The 14511-nt window shown below is 44.8% G+C and overlaps 1 pseudogene; it reads left to right on the top strand.

Annotated features, from left to right (window-relative positions):
* The first annotated feature begins 3127 nt into the window (after positions 1–3127).
* Positions 3128–14055, top strand: LOC128347217 (perilipin-3-like; annotated as a pseudogene).
* Positions 14056–14511: the final 456 nt, after the last annotated feature.

Below are 14511 nucleotides of genomic sequence, written 5' to 3'. Positions count from 1 at the left end.
GGAAGGAGGAAGGGACAATTTCTGCTGATTTCCCCTTCCCTCTACAACCTCCTATGCCTGTCACAAATATGCCTCTGAGGGCTGAGGTGGGGTTAGCCTCTCTCCTTTTGTGTGACAGAAAACACTCTTCTGGCAGGGATGCATACTAGCCCCAGCTCTTTTCAATTTCTATGTAAACGGTCTAATCACCCGTCTACGGCAAGTTGAAACTCACGCGCCAAAGATAGGGGACAGGTGTTTACCTATCCTGATGTATGCAGATGACACAGCCTTATTGTCACAGACCAGAGTTGGTCTAAAAAGAACGTTAGAATGCTTGAGTCTGTTCTGCAATGAGGAATTTTTGAAAATCAGCTACATCAAAACTAAAACCGTGAGATTTGCAAAGAAGCAACGGGTTTTTAGATGGTCCATAGGTGGTGCCAGAGTAGAGCAGGTGAAGTCTTACTGATACCTGGGGGTGGTGTTTCAGTTTAATGGCAGTACCTCTATGCACACCAATGCTGCTAAATTGAATGCCACTCGATCTTCCTTGGCAATCAGGAAATTTTTCTGGGCACAAGGTGGTGGCTATATTCCAGCAGCTAATAAAGCCTTTCAGGCTAAAGTGATACCTCAGCTGCTATATGGGATTCAGGTTAGACCGCCAAAAGACTTACAAGCTTTAGAAAAAATACAGTCGGGCTTTCTGAGATCACTATTGGGGGTACCAATATGCATCCCGAACTCCTTAATACGGCTGGAGACCGGGCTATGGAAATTGGAGACCAGGGCCTGGCTGCTCATTATCCTGTATTGGATTAAGACTTATCTTTACCTGGCAGGACTTATACCTCATCTCCTTGCCGCTACCCCACAACCCCGTTGGTGTATGACGGTTGAGGAAAGACTCCGGAAGATGGGCTTCTGCCCAGCACAATTGTTAGAACAGGGCGAGTCAACGGCAAGATCCCTAGTTAAACAAAGGCTTAGGGACATACATTTCCAGGAGGAAAGGGCCTCTGTAAATAGGCCGCTACAATTCCTAAGCACCAAGAAAGACTGGGTCACAGCCTCTTATTTCTATACAATCTGTTCACCAAAGCTGCGCTGGGCGTTTACAAGAGCTCTCTTGAATGCTTTACCCTCAGCGATGCTAGTAGGGAAATTTGAGAGAAAACCCTATGAGGAGAGACTATGCCTTTGTGGAGCTGCTCCCGAAACATTGTCGCATTCACTGTTACATTGCCCACTTTATACTGATGAAAGAGATTTATTTTTATCTCAGTATCTGAAAGATCTCCAAAGCCACTCAGTGGAGACAATTCTTATATGCTTATTAGAAGACAGGGACCCAACAATATCCCTGGAGGTTATTAAATTTTGTTATACATTGACCAAACTAAGAGAAGCTAGAGCACAGCAATCGGTTACTGTCAAAGATTCCTGATTTTATATATTTGATGACATTTTAGACTTTGTTTCCATTATTGTTTTCTTTTTTTACTGTGTATATCCTGTGTATATTGATGTTTGATCTAAGATCGTAAATAAACAATAACAATAACTCTTCCACCAGCATGTCATTAATCTGGATATCAGCCATTAGTCACAATCCAACACATAGTTTAAGTGTGCTTAAATTCATTAAAGTCAGAGGCTCTTGGCTACAATCCAATGGACTCTGATCAACATATACAATCATAGGAACTAATATGGTCCTATGTAAGCATGTTTTGTGCCATGTTGGATTGTGGCCATTTGGAAGTGAGGCTATTCTCACGATTGCAGAAAATCAGGCTAGCCTCTGCTAGCCTGATTTTCTGTAATCGTGAGAACCACTGGGCTTGGCTGTGAGCCCGGTGGTTCTAGAGCGGGTAACCCGCTCAAGTACCCCTGCCCTAAAACCAGGTTTGCAGAGAGAGTGCTCTGGAAACCTGGTTTTCAAGATCATGAGTAGACACAGCGTGGCTCCACGCTGCACCTACTCATGAGGAGACCCCTGGAGGGGAGGCGAAAAGCTGCCTCCCAGCTCCGGGGGTCTCTCCAGTATGCCCTGCACACTCGTGCAGGGCATACTGGAGCTTCCGGGGGCTGAGCTCCCCAGCCCCCGCCGGCTCCGTCACTGAGCCAGCAATCATGTGGGCGGCTGATCCGGCCGCCCAGGGCTCCTGCTTGCTCGTGTGCAGGGAGAGTGGGCTTAGCCCGCTCTCCCCGCTCTACTTAGCAAACTGGGTCTCACTGATCGTGAGACCCGGCTCAGTGTGATCCTAAAAGTACACAAAAGTAAGTCACACTAAGGCTGCAATCTAATGCATTCTTATCTGGAAGTAAGTAGTCTTCAGTTCAATGGTACTTCTTTTTAAGTAAACTTGTTTGGCTGTTCATGTGCATTTTTACTCAGAAGTAAATCAGATATAACATGTCAGGGTTTACTGCCAAGTAAGGATGGAAAAGAATGAAGTCAACTGTTAGTGGAAAATCAAGTACTTAAAAAAATAATGATAATAAATGTTACTAGCCTTTGTATTTTGGCAAATACAGATATAGAATGAAGATCTGTCAGACTGGACTTCAGAAACATGCTGGAAAGCACGGTCTGTAGATTTTCTTCATTAAATTTCCCTTACACATGCATAAGCATTTCTCTTTCTGGAACAAAGGTTCCCTCTGGACTTATATATTAAGGTTATCAGTTTATGTACTAAAAACACCAGACAGGCACAAAAAATGACATGACCCTAACAACAGGTCAATAACTAGACACATCTAGTAAGTCAGAGGAACAGGAAGACCAGCTATCTGAACTCTGGTAAGACTAGGATCCTACCTGTTTATTGTTTCCTGAGAAACTCTCCCTTTAAATACCTTCCTTTTATACTGAGGTAAATTTACCACAATCTACCAACACTGCTGGGGGAAGTCATCATGACAGTGACTCAGCCCATAAACCAATTCCACCCCATTGTTAATCAAACTGAAGAATGCTGCTTTCCGATTGCTTCACAGAACTGCCTATCTAATTGCTGCCCAATAGGAGCATATTGTATCATCTCATTTAAACTCAGAGGAGGAGTTTCTCTACAGCATTTGTGAAGTCTGGAGAAATAGGAGATAGGTTGGAAGTGATAAGAAGAAGTAGGTTTGACTTGTTCAGTTGAGCTTTGTAGAAGCTAAACAAGGAATGTTTTAAACCGGGATTCTTTGCCTTACTCCCCCCCCCCCCCCCGAGATATAAATGAAGAAGGCATCTCTTCATGTGTGGTGGTGGGTCATGTGAGCAAAGCTGTAGTAGAGTACAAAAGGTGAGCCAAAATACTGAAATGGGTTCTGGGATAAGATGAAACCTTGTTTATCTAAACATTTTCTTAAATAGTGTTTAGAAAAGTAATGTGCTCTTAGCTAGGCTAGAATAGCAATTCATTGGGAGGTGTCTAATGTAGCTACCTTGTAGGTGGAAAATGAGTAGCTGACAAGGTATGGGCTCCCAATGCATTGCTCAGAGCCCTCAATCTCCTTAGCCATTGCCACTTCCAAAAAAGTGTAGCATAGATGAACCTGTGCAGAAAGAGAGAGAGAGAGAGATGCATGCATGTGCAGCAACCCAAAAGTGGCCACCACATGTGCAAAATGGGCTGAGATGGCCTGTGGATACTTGTGGGGGGAAGACTGGTGGGGATTGGGGGAGTCACTGTAAACACACCCCGTGGCCACAGCAGCATTTCCTGAAGCCTCCAAAGCAGCCCTCAGCAGCAGTAACTCAAACTTATTTTTAACAATACTTACTGGTACCTGGCACCTCCAAACTGGCCTGGTGGGTTTGGCTCAAGCCAGACTTGGCCTGGTTTAGTTCAAGGTTGAGCCCTCAAGCTGATTCAAGATTGAGTCAGTTCACCTAGTGCTGTGGGCCTGGGCTGTACTATCTCTTTATTTAGCAATGCCCCTGATAGCTGAGCTAATTAGGCAGAAACTGGCTTTATGCAAACCATTTCAAATACGTGGCACTAGGTATAAGTTTAGAACCTGCAAACAATCACAGGAAATGGAGGGAGGAAGAGAGTATTTGTTAGCTTCTTTTTCTTTCTTTCTCCTGGGCTTTAGCATTGTGAAGTTTTTGAAATTGCTAGAAGTGGCATGGAGTGTGCATAGTAGGAGATTCTAAGGCCAGTATAAGACCACTAACCAGGCAGTTGGGGGAAGTTAACTGATCTCACTAACAAGGGAGATGTTGACTTCCTGTGGGAATATCTCATAATGTGCTGGATTGCCTGTACCTGTCAGGGAGCTTTGTTCTCTATAGATGCATAGAGAAGAAACCAACAGTAGTTAAAGACCATGCATACTAACTGTGGGAGGTAACTGTTTAATTGTTCTACTTAAAGTGGTGTCACCTCTTTTTCCCAGTAAATGGTGTTGCCATCTGAGGAAAAGCAGTATTCCTAAAGCTAACTTTAAAAAAGTTGCCTTCTGTCTAATCTAATTAGACATTTGTGCACAACAGCTTAGCCTCTCCCAATGTTGACTCACTAGGCAAAGGCCTCTCTGACAATCTTGTTGGGTAGGTTTTCCAAGAAACCCTTGGGAGCAGGTGGTCCCTCAGGTATCCAGGGCCTAAACCATTAAGGGCCTTAACGGTAATAACCAGCACCTTGAATTGGATCTGGAAACAAATTGGCAACCAGTACAGCTCTTTCAGAATAGGTGTAATATGCTTTGACCAAGCAGTTCCAGGGAGAACCCTGGCAACTGCATTCTGCACCAATGGAAGTTTCCTAATACTCTTCAAGGGCAGCCCCACATAGACTGCACTGCAGTAATCTAGCTGCAACATGACTAAGGCGTGGGTAACCGTGGCCAGATCTGCTTTCTTGAGAAAGAGACACAGCTGGCACACTAGCCAAAGCTGTGTAAAGGCACCCCTGACCAGCAGCTCCTCCTGAGCTAACAAAAGCAGAACTGGGTCCACTAGCACCCTCAAGCTGTGCAGTTGCTCTTTCAAAGGGAGTACAACTCCATCCAGAGCTGATTGAATCACCCTGTCCTGATTGGCTTTCCTACTGACCAACAGCACCTCCATCTTGTCTGGATTTAGCCTCAGTTTGCTAGCCTACATCCAGCCCATCACTGCCTCCAGTCCCCAGTTCAGTACATCCACTGCTTCCTTAGAATCTGATGTCAGGGAAAGGTAGAGCTGAGTGTCATCTGTGAATTGATGATACTTCAGTCCAACCCTCCTGATCACCTCTCCCAGCGGCTTCATGTAGATGTTAAACAGCGTGGGGGACAATACTGAGCCTTGTGGGACCCCTTAGGCCAAAGGCCAAGGAGTTGAGCAGAAGTCCCCCCAGCACTACCTTCTGGAACCTCCCCCCAAGAAAGGACTGGAATCACTTCAATATACTACCCACAATCCCTATACCTGAGAAGCAGTCCAGAAGGATACCATGGTTGATGGTATCGAATGCCGCTGAGAAGTCCAGCAGAACCAACAGGGATGCACTCCCCCTGTCTAGTTCCTGGCATAGGTCATCCACTAGGGCAACCAAAGCAGTTTCAGTCCCAAACCCAGGGCAAAAGCCAGACTGAAAAGGGTTAGATAATCCATAACATCCATAATTATCAAAGTTGGTGGAATCAAGGGGGGGCTTTTTTAATAGTGGCCTTGCCACCACTTGCTTGAGGCTCAATGGCATATTTCCCTCCCTTAGTGAAGCATTAATAATTTGCTCTAACCATCAACCTGTTCCTTCCCTGGCATATTTTACTAGCCATGACGGGCCAGGTTCCAGAGTGCATGATGTTGCCCGCACACTGTCTAGGATCTTGTCCACTTTCTCAGGCTGCACTAACTGAAAATAATCCATCACAACTGGACCAGATGGTTGCCAAGGCACATCTCCTGGAACTGCCAATATACTGAAGTTCACATCAGCACGGATGCAAGCAACTTTATCTGCAAAGTGACATACAAACTGGTCACAGCAGGCTGTTGATAGTTCTTCCCCTGTCACCCAGGAGTCTGTGTGAAGCAGTGACTTTGCCACGTGAAACAGCACTGGTGTATAAAAACACCAAATAAGTATTGACAAGAGAGGAATCGTGAGTGCCAAAGTACTAGCAGAAATATCTTCAGTCTAAATGAAACACTTCACTGGCCAATAGCAAGGCCAGGAAATGGCCCCACGTGTCATATACCATGTTGTAGAGAATACTGTTGCGGTGAAGAAAAGAGAACATGGGTTGGCCAAATCTTTAACAGATTCCATGGAACTCCTGCATGTGAGGTGGTGATGAAAGACTGGATGGTTCAGCTGCATGGATGTAGATATCCAAGAAATGAGCTTGGAATGTATGCACCCATTCTTGCTGACTACATCTTGCAGAAGACATATTGACCAATATTGTGTTAACTTCTCTTCTGTCTATTAGAATGTGGTCACACGCATGACAGACTTGGAACTAGTATGCTCTGCCTATGAGAAGGTCTCTTCTGCCTATGCTGCAACCAGAGATGATCACTCTGTGCTTAAGTCAGTTTGTGATGGGGCAGAGATGGAGATCAAGACAGTAGCAACTCCTGCAGCTGTGTGCAGCCCATTCTGATTAAGCCTGAACCACAAAGTAAGTGCATGATGTTCTGTTACATTGGGATATTTATATAGAGTTTTACAATGATATTTGTAAGGAATTGCCTTACCCAGTATCTGCCAAACAGCTTACCTAGCCTAGAAGTGTTCCTTGAAGGGAGGACCCATAGCTCATTGATTGGTAAAGTGCCTCCAAACGAAACACTGGAACTTTACTTGTCTACTCCAACTTGGAGCAGCTCTTCAGGGTCTTGGTAGGTTCCAGTCTAGCTACAGAAGATGCTTTAACCAGATGCAGGATGAAACCAGGGATGTTCTTTCTGCTAAGCACATTCTGTGATCCTTCTAAAGCCTGACCAAAGCACCATGGGAACTGCTTCACCAAGTTTCAGTGTAACACCCTAGCATGGTAACTGGTGTGGGAACTACATGGTTCCTTTCTTTGATATTGCTGCGTACAACAACTCCACCCCACCAAGAGAAAAGGAACACATTATTTGACCAACTCATATGGTTCCTCCCTACAAATATTACCAGATTGAGTTCAGCCATACTGAAATGAGTCCACCACTCTATCCCAAGTTCTGTTGGAAAAGACCGAAAATGAGTAGATAATGAGGTCATTCACACACTAAGGCTCTCCACACGAGCAGTGTGGCGACCCTAAGAAGGTTCTGTGGGGAGAGTGAGCTTGACCACTCTCCCCACAGATGAGCAGACAGCTCGCCCTGGGCAGTCAGATTGGCCACCCACACACTTACCGGCTCCGTCATGGAGCCAGTTGGGGTGGTGAGGATCAGGACCCTCCTGGCCCCCGGAAGTCCCAGCATGCCCCATGTGAGTGCGAGGGGCATTCTGGGGAGCCCTCTGATGCCGGGAGGCTTGTTGTAGACTCTTAGTCAGGGGGCTACTCATGAATCACCATGGTGTGGAGCCACACCGTGGTGAAACACGATCAAACTGGGTTAGTGGAGCATGCACTCCGCCAGCCTCATTTAAGAGGGAGTAATTCCACATGTGTAGTGGAAGGCTGGGCTCCCTTAACCTGGTTTCCACCACACATGAGAATAGCCTGTGTTCTACCCAGGTTTGGGAGCTCTGTGTGCTCTAGTTCTCAGTTGTGTGCAAGCAAGGTAGGAGGAAATCCTGGGTACAAGCGACTTGCTTCCAAACAATCACTTCTACCCAGGTTTTCCTCCTACCTTGCTTCCACACAACCAAAAACTAGAGCACACGGCTTCCAAACCTGGGTAGAACACCGTTTGCGATTGTGTGAATGCAAGCAGTTACAAGATCCAAATGGATCCAGTATTCAACTGCTGGCTTCCCAAGTCATAAAATGTGTCTGTCTTGCGCTTTTCTTCCTGACAAACAAGAGCAGGGGTGGGGAGAGGGATCATCTGCTGTTCAGTAAGATGAATTATAGCAAAGTTGCATGTATGGAGAAAGACAGTAAATCAAGTGTTTGTCCTCCATTAGTTTCTTGCACACCCAATATATTTTAAATGGCTAGATAAACTTAATGGGCCATTGCCCAGCTGCAGATCAAGCACTGGCATAGGAAAGGCGATGTTAGCAACAAGTTTCAGCAGACAAACTAAACTGAAATCCAAGAAGCAAATGAACAGATGTTGCTACCACTGCCTATCCCAGCCAAGTAATTAGTCATCTCTACCATTCCTTGAACAGTTGCAGTAGTAAACGAATATGGCTGCCAAGGATTAGACAAGCTGGAAGAGAAATTGCCAGTTCTTCAACAACCAGTGGATAAGGTAATTTGACTTCCTTCCTAAGAGTTGCAAGGGAAGAAGGATAAGAATTTCCCCCTTCAAATACATGACTTGGCAACAATAAGGAGGTGGTGCAATTGCCCGTATCTAACATGAAGAACCAAATAATTGCAGCCAGGCAAGCTGTTGGGATGTTCATATCCCCTCCTAGAACTGTAGCAAAAACTGAAATTCTCCAGTTTAGCCACTCATGATTGTCTACATTTCCTTAATGCAACATTCAGAACCCAAACTTGTTTTAATAGAATTGGCTAAACTTTAACTTAGCTCAGCTGCTGAAAAATGGGTGAAAATCTGGGTGCTAAATTTCACCAGGCTTCACTAGCTGTATCTTGCTAAATCTTGTTGTAATGTGCATTTAATAGCTGACTTGCACATTGGGCACTGCTGCATGCTTGTGTGCATAAGAATTGTTGAAAACTTTCAAATCCTGATATAGGCAAATACTGTTAAAGCTCAGGAGGGGAAAATTTATTTACCTGCCCCAGCAACAGCAGAAGTGCACAGATAAAGGAACACTACTAATTAATATTGTCTGGAGACATGGGCCATATTTGCACATAACATGGTTCTGCTCCCCACCCTGCTCTCCTCTCTGCGTTTCGACGAAATGGGGAGTTGGTTCTCTGCAGTCAGGGAGACTGTAGAAATGAGAGGGAACTAGGTGTGTAGGCTTTCTTCTTGCATGAAGGACAGCCCACATAACCAGTCACAGCCAGAGAGAGGGAGGTGCTTCAACTCAACTCCAGTTACAGCAAATGCAGCCTCCAGTTCTGCATTCGTTTGTAACGCCAGTGGAAACTCAAACTTCAGGTATGAGCAGCAAAACTCACTACAAGCCGAGGGTTCAACTTGGAGTGTGCCAAGAACAATCTCAGGTTGATTTCCAAATGGGACTGGAGTGGCACACATTCAGACATACAGATTTGGCAACCTCTGCCCATTTTAACTCTGGTTTCACATTACATGTGAATGCAGCCATGGAGCTAAAGTTCCAAATAAAGGAGTTTATTTAGGAAATCCATCAGATCAAGACCTAGCATGTCTCATATCTAGCTACATACAGGATATAGGATAAGGGAGAAGGAACTCTCTCTCTCTCTCTCTCTGGAGAGTGAATGAAACGTGAGACTATTAGTCTAACAAAGAGGAATCGGAATAATGAAAGTATGGTCAGAGGGAATGCCCTTACTGGCTGTTGCTATGCCTAATGCCCCTAGTGGTCAATAGGGTTAAGAATTGATGCCATGCAGGAGCTGCATCTCTAACATATACTAGGGCTGTGCAGCAGGTCCAGGGCTATGCAAGTGGTATCAGTGCATTTTTCATTGGGGACTATTCTGATGAAAGATGTCGCCTATAAAAGACAACTTGATCCAATTAAAGAAATATCATATACAAAGAGTCAATTCACTAAAGGCAAGCCCCCTGATATGATTTGGTAATTTACTGAAGATCTGGTTTTTTAGAAGATTTGAGGACAGTTGTTGGGGAGGTGGGTAGATTCTTCTGCTATTCTGTTTCTACCCCTGGCTCTATCCAGCTCTCAAAACAAATATTCCAGGAATGCTCTCTCCGTAGCTGGTGCTCAGAACAGCTTACAACTATCTTGCATACACTTGCTGGTAGGGAGCACCTTATTAGTAGACCTTGGCTAGTGACTGCTGCCAGGCTCTCCTCTGCTGCCCCATTTTTATAGCCGTGGGGCTACAATGACAGCGTTCTCCTGTGGAAGAAGTTGCAAGCTCTCTACAGCTGTTAATACTCTGGCTTAGGTCAGGCTGGCCCCCTGTCTTGCTGGCAGAGTTCTCTAGAGTCTACTCTTCCATATTCAAAAAGTGAGCATGTTCTTTTCTGTCTTCTAGGTTATTTCAGACACTGAGGAGCTACTATCTTCCACGGTGGTAGGTATTAAAGATGCAGTTTGCGATACAGTTGCAGAGGCAAAGAGTGCCATCACTGAAATGATGGATATGGCCAAAGAGACTGTGCAATACTGTGGTGACCAGTAGTATGACTGCTGTCATGGAGTCCACTGTGAGCCAGAAGGTGGCAAGTAAAACTGATGTCTTCCTGGGGAAATCTGAGGACTGGGTGGACCACTTCCTCCCAATGACAGATGGAGAACTAGCTGGGCTCACTTTTTTCCAATAGAGATGTGCACAAAACCGTTTTTTTCGGTTCGAGTTCGAACCAGGAGGAGGTGGTTCGGTTTTGGTTTTGCTCGAACCTCCCCCTGGTTCGGTTCGAATTTGAAACAGTTCAAACTGATTCGAACTGGTTTGAACCAGTGCAGACACCCAAAAATTGGTAGGATGGTAGCTGGCACCCAGGGGTACCTGCCACCCAAACCCCAAAGCAATCGGACACTTGTACGATTTTTTATGAATTTCTGAAAATTATTTCTATTTTTTTCTCATGGGATATAATGGGACTCCAACCAGCCCATTATTCCTTATTGTGGAGCACCCATGGGTGCCAACAACCATGCAAACCCCGAAGCAATCAGACACCCCTATGATTTTTTATGAATATTTTAAATTATTTTTCTCATAGAGTATAATAGGAGCCAAACCAGCCCATATCCCCTATTGTGGAGCACCTAGGGCAGGCATCCCCAAACTGCGGCCCTCCAGATGTTGCTGAACTACAACTTCCAGCATACCCAGCCACAAAAAATTGTGTCTAGGGATGCTGGGAGTTGTAGTTCAGCAACATCTGGAGGGCCGCAGTTTGGGGATGCCTGACCTAGGGGCACAAAGGTGGGGTAGGTGGTAGACAACCAGGGGTGCCTACTATCCACAAAGTTCCAAGGCAATCGGACACTTCTCTGATTATTGGTGAATTTTAAAATTATTTTGGAATTCCTCATAGAGAATAATGAGGATTGCAGCAAATGTATAGCTTCACGTCGGGGAGAAAGGGGTGTCCTAGAGTGGAGTGTGGTGGGTGGTAGTTCCCAAGGTGGGCAAGGAAGCTATAAGAATTATTTGAAAGGAATTGGGCAAAAGGCTGATTTTTAAGTGATTTTTGAAGTTTATGCGACTTTGAGGTTTTTCTCCATAAAGAAGCATGGAGGTGTCAGCAAATGTATAGCTTCACGTCGGGGGGAAAGGGGTGTCCAAGAGCAGAGTGTGGTGGGTGGTAGTGCCCAAGGGGGGCCAGGTAGCTATCAGAATTATTTGAAAGGAATTGGGCAAAGGGCTGATTTTTAAGTGATTTTTGAAGTTTATGTGTCTTTAAGGTTAGCAATGAGAGTGGATTCATAGTTTGTCATTGAAAATCTTATATGCTACCAAAGAATCTACACTCAGAACACTTCCGAAACAACAAAACCCAGTATCCCATGGGTTAGCAACCCATGGAGGTGGTTGGCACCCTTGCTCTGGGCCACCCCAGCACCTCCCGAATGCAGAACTGGAGGCTGTATTTGCTGTAACTGGAGTTGAGGGAGGAAGCACCTCCCTCTCTATCGCTGTGACTGGTTATGTAGGCTGTCCTTCATGCAAGAAGAAAGCCTACACAACTAGTTCCCTCTCATTTCTACAGTCTCCCTGACTGCAGAGAGCCAACTCCCCATTTTGTCGAAACGCAGAGAGGAGAGCAGGGTGGGGAGCAGAACCATGTTATGTGCAAATATGGCCCATGTCTCCAGACAATATTAATTAGTAGTGTTTCTTTATCTGTGCACTTCTGTTGCTGGGGCAGGTAAATAAATAAGTGCTGTTATGGGGCTGCTGAAACCTCCATTCTTCCCTATGGAGAAAAACCTTAAAGCCACTTGTGGGGTGCTGGGGTGGCCCAGAGTGAGTGGTGGTCTCGTGCAAAGAGGTTGCCAACCACCCCCATGGGTTGCTAACCCATGGGGTACTGGGTTTTGTTGTTTCGGAATTGTTCTGAGTGTAGATTCTTTGGTAGCATATAAGATTTTCAATGACAAACCATGAATCCACTCTCATTGCTAACCTTAAAGACACATACACTTCAAAAATCACTTTAAAATCAGCCCTTTGCCAAATTCCTTTCAAATAATTCTGATAGCTTCCTGACCCCCTTGGGCACTATAACCCACCACACTCTGCTCTACAGCACCCCTTTCCCCCCCGACGTGAAGCTATACATTTGCTGCAATCCTAATTATTCCCTATGAGGAATTCAAAAATACTTTAACAATTCACCAATAATCAGAGGAGTGTCCAATTGCCTTGGGGTTTTGTGAGTGGTAGGCACCCCTGTCTGTCTACCTCCCACCCTGATTTTGTGCCCCTAGGTGCTCCACAATAGGGGATATGGACTGGTTCTGGTCCCATTATACTCTATGAGAAAAATAATTGAAAATATTTAAAATATGAATAAAAAATCATAGTACTGTCTGATTGCTTCAGGGTTTGGGTGGTTGTTGGCACCCATGGGTGCTCCACAATAAGGTATAATGGTCTGGTTCGAGCCCCATTATACCCTATGAGAAAAAAATAAATATATTTTTCAAAAATTCATAAAAAATCATACGAGTGTCTGATGCTTTGGGGTTTGGGTGGCAGGTACCCCTGGGTGCCAGCTGCCATCCTACCAATTTTTGGATGTCCGAACCGGTTCTAATCGAACCACCCCCTGGTTCGGTTCGAATTCGAACCTGCAGCTCGAACCTGATGGCTGGTCGGTTCGAATTCGAACCTTCAAACCACCCTGGTTTGAATTCGAACCGGTTCGCACATCCCTAGTTTCCAAACAGGGTACATGGATCAGATCCTAGAATGAGAACTCCTGGCAGTAAATTTGATGACAAAGTTTCTGAAGTTGTTTCCTTAACATTTTTCTTATGCTCTAGTCTAATACTGGCACTGTGTCCAGAGGATGGAAAACCACTCCTGCACAAATAGTAATTTATCCTAAAACAGGCTGAAATCTTGTTCACACTTAACTATACTACTAGTTGTTTGGAGGCTCTTGCATTTTGTCTTGGAATCAAACTGGTATTGAATGCTTCATCTGTTAGTGTCCAAATCCGTTTAATGTTGTTGTTGTTGGTTTATTTATTTAACTTATATACCACCCAAGCTTTCGTGTCTGGGTGGAAGGAGGCTTATGTAATACTCTGCACACCTGCAGATAATAGTTGAATAAGGTTATGAGTTCGTATCACACATTCTGTGTGATACTACTATGTGTAGTTATCTAGATCAAACTTAGTGATGTGGCTGACTAAAGCAAGTCTTGTGAGTAGACTAGATTACTTAAGGATAAGATTTTAATGAAAAGTTTCTTCACAGAACTAAATAGGCATGTCCTTCATGAGGCGAATAGATGGATACCCTATGTTTCATACCTTAAGTATGTTCATTCCAATAATTGGGACTGATGGCTTGAGTTTTAAAGCTGGAGTGGTGTCTTGTACACTAGCCAGGGTTATATGAAAGGTTATTGCCAGCATTGGATGGTGGAGAAACTAACTTGGGAAATGGGTTGTCCTATTTGCCAAACCTGATTGTATAGTTCTGTCCTACTTCAATTTCTACAGCTGAAACTAACTTGACCCCCAAAACTCCTATGTTAATCTTGACAGGCAATAAGAAGGACCTGGGCAGGGCCAGCCTTCACAAATGGTAACCCTTGCGTCGAACCCAAGGACCAGGTCCAAATGTCTAGACACCGCTTTCTTTGTATTACTCGCACTCTGGCTTGAGCCCTCACCAAGGGGCACGTGAGACCCCAATTTGTATGCCTGGATAGCAATCTTCCCCTTTCCTCACATACCTGAGAAGAGTAAAATAAATTTGAAGTCCACAGTGGTCCGAGCAAAACCAGATGTTCAACAAATACAATCCTCTTTCCCTTCTCTAGGCCAAGATGTACTGAGGGACGTTATTTACCAAATTCAGAGGTAAACCCAGAATGCAGTCTGGTCCAGGCTTGGTTGCCTTAGCCCAGTCTTGGCTTCTCATGAGAACAGCCTCACCATCTAGTTATGGATGTACAGGCACACTTCATTTCTCGTGGGGATTCCATTCCTAGTCTATCACTGCATGTAATGAGGCATGCCTATGGGGAAAGGGAGTTAGGTTCCAGAATGGACCAAAAAGGTGAAGCACTCACACAAAATGACTGTTTACTATACCATGCCCCAGGGCAAGTGTGTGTGTGTGTGTGGGTTTTTT

The sequence above is a fragment of the Hemicordylus capensis genome, chromosome 2 (genome assembly GCF_027244095.1).
Source record: "Hemicordylus capensis ecotype Gifberg chromosome 2, rHemCap1.1.pri, whole genome shotgun sequence".
Lineage (NCBI taxonomy): Eukaryota > Metazoa > Chordata > Lepidosauria > Squamata > Cordylidae > Hemicordylus > Hemicordylus capensis.
This window is presented reverse-complemented; position numbering and strand designations above follow the sequence as displayed.